Here is a 2,802-nt window from a genome sequence, read left to right as displayed (position 1 = left end):
TGAGTGGCTGAGGCAGGAGGATCTCGAGTTGGAGGCCAGCCTCAGCCAAAGCGAGGCCCTGAGCAACTCTGTGAGACCCTGTCTCTGAATAAAATGCAAAATAGGGCTGGGGACGGGGCTCTGTGTCCGAGGTCCCCTGAGTTCAATCCCTGGTGCCTCCTCCACCCCCCCCCCAAAAAAAAAATCGCATCCTGTGGCGTCTTAGTGGCCTCTGCCCTTTACAGGGCTCACGGGACCCCCCTCCCCTGGGACCCCCTCCCTGCCAGCCACTCAGCCCTGTGACTGGCCAGAGGACCAACAGCCCCTCCAGCCGCTGACAGGAAGCCTCCTCCCTGGGTGGGGACACTGGCTGCCTGAGTGTCCCCAACCCAGCTCCCTGGCTGGAGCCTGCTTCTCGGCCAGGATGCTGCGAACTCCTACTCAACCTTCAAAACCTTACCCAGATGGCCCCTTGGCGGGGGTCTCTGTCACCCTGGGTTAGGGCCACAGAGGCCACACAGGACTGATGTAGGGGCTGGGAGACTGTGGCCAGGGCCGCCGCCGTAAGGGAACCTGGACATGCTACATGTCACTCGGCAGGGGAGGCCGGGGAGGCCAGAGACCCGGGTCAACCTGAGGGTCTTATGATTTTCGGTCCCAGGGATGGAACCCAGGGACACTTGACCCCTGAGCCCCGTCCCCAGCCCTTTTCCTATTTTATTTAGAGACAGGGCCTCGCTGAGTGGCTGAGGCTGGCCTCCACTTGGCGATCCTCCTGCCTCAGCCTCCTGAGCCTGTGTCCCAGTGCCCGGCCACCCCGAGGGTCGTGGACCACCCGGCGGAGGTCCCTGCCTGTTTCCTTGGCATGGTGAGTCCCTCTTGGAGAACATGCCACCAACTCGAGTGTCCTGGAGGCCCCTGGGTCCCCACCTCCTCCTCCACCCCATTCCCACGCAGACACACGCCAGACCCGTGCCCTCCCTGGGCACACGCGGGGTCCACGCAAGGACACAGACGCCTGGTCCACAAATGGCAGAGGCTCCGCGGGGCAGGACCTGGGAAACCAGAAGCCACCCGCGTGCTGCCCGGGCCCCGGGGGCTTCCCGTCCTGCGACCTTATCTGTCACAACTCTATTAGCCCAGAAGCCTGCTCCATGCAGTCTGCTTCCAGGGACAGATAACCCTTATCTCCTCCCTGGTGCATTAGCCCGGGGTGGGGTCCTGCCAATCAGGGCCACCTATGACTTCACCAAGTGGCCAGGCGGGGGACAGGGGCCTCCACCGGGCAGGGTCCCCGAGGGCGTCTCCCTCCACGGCATCCTGGGAGCGGGGACCCTGGGACCCCAAAAAAGCACCCGAGTTCTAATCTCAGCTTTTTGCAGGACGCTGGCCATGGTCTGCTGTCCCCATGCCACGCCGGGGTGGGTTCTCTGGGGGACAGAAAATACAGGTCTGGGCAGCTGAGGACGCTGGGCACCCGGTGCCCAGCCCTGGGGACAGGCCTGTCCTGCTCACCTGCCCGGCTGGGCTACGTCTTCGGGATGCCAGGCCCCATCGAGGGGCCACACCCACGGGTCACCGCACATGCCAGGGTCCCACACGGGGCTCCTGCTCCCTGTGACGGCTGTGGCTGGCCTCTCCTCTGCCGTGGGCCTCCATCTGTCCCCTGAGTCCACTCTGAGGCTTTTTTTTTTTTTTTTTGGTCCCAGGGATTGAACCCGGGAACACTTGACCCCTGAGCCCCGTCCCCAGCCCCTTTTTATCTTTTATTTAGAGACAGGGTCTCGCTGAGTGGCTCAGGGCCTCACTAAGTGGCCGAGGCTGGCCTCCACCTGGCGATCCTCCTGCCTCAGCCTCCTGAGCCCCAGGGATGACAGGTGGGGGCTCCTGTGACCAGCTTTACCTGGGATTTGGGGGCCCGCAGTGGGGTCTGTTGTGGGGATGTGGAAAGGGTGCCAGGTTGGGGGGCTGCGTCTCCCCCCGATAGGTCCTGGGCCCCCCCTGGCTCCCCGTGGGACCCGTCTGCTGGCCAGCTCCCGGGCTGTGAGGAAGTGGGTGGCCACACATGGCCAGGTAAGTCCCCTTTGTCTTTAATAACCGGATGCCCAGGCACAGGCTGGGGACATGTCCCCGGTCACACCTCCTACACAGGACAAGACCCACGGCTGAACCCAGGCTGCTGTCCCCCTCTGTGAAGGGCTGGGAAGCAGAGGTCAGGCGCATGCCCCTGGGTCAGGGGGTGCACTCTGACTCGGGGGGGGACGGAGGGACTTTGGGCTCACCTGATGCTGCTGCTGGATGCTGTCACCAAAGAAGGGAGGTCCTGGTGTCGGGCTCCTCCCTTCCCCGCAGTTCCCGTGGCGCTCGGGTGGGGCCAGCCTGGGACCCCGCGTGTGGCCTGGTGTGTGTGGTGGGGGGGGGGCTCTGGTCTCCTGGATCAACCCTGACCTGAAGCCCTCACCTGAGCCTCATCTGCCTGTCTCCAGAGCAGAGCGGCCTCTGTGACATGGTGGAGCCGCCCGCGGGACTGGGTGGGTGGAGGGATGGAGGAGCCACTGTGACCCCCCAGAGGTACCCCCACAGGGGGCAGCACTGGGGCTCCTAGGAATTGGGGCAGCTCCCCAGTGCTGACCACCTGACCCACGGGGGAGCCGCGCTGTGGGAGGAGGGTGGCCACACAGGCCCTACAGCTGGGAGGTGGCACTGGGCGGGTCCCCAGCCCCCCGTCCGGCTGGGAGCAGCCGGGCCTGGTCCTGGGGGGCGCAGGTGCTGGGCCGTGTCACAGGGTCCTGCGGTGGGGTGTGCTGGCCCTGTGGCTGGTAT

This window comes from Marmota marmota, unplaced genomic scaffold, assembly GCF_001458135.2.
Source record: "Marmota marmota marmota unplaced genomic scaffold, marMar, whole genome shotgun sequence".
In the NCBI taxonomy this organism is placed as follows: Eukaryota; Metazoa; Chordata; class Mammalia; order Rodentia; family Sciuridae; genus Marmota; species Marmota marmota.
Note: the sequence above shows the minus strand (reverse complement) of the source record.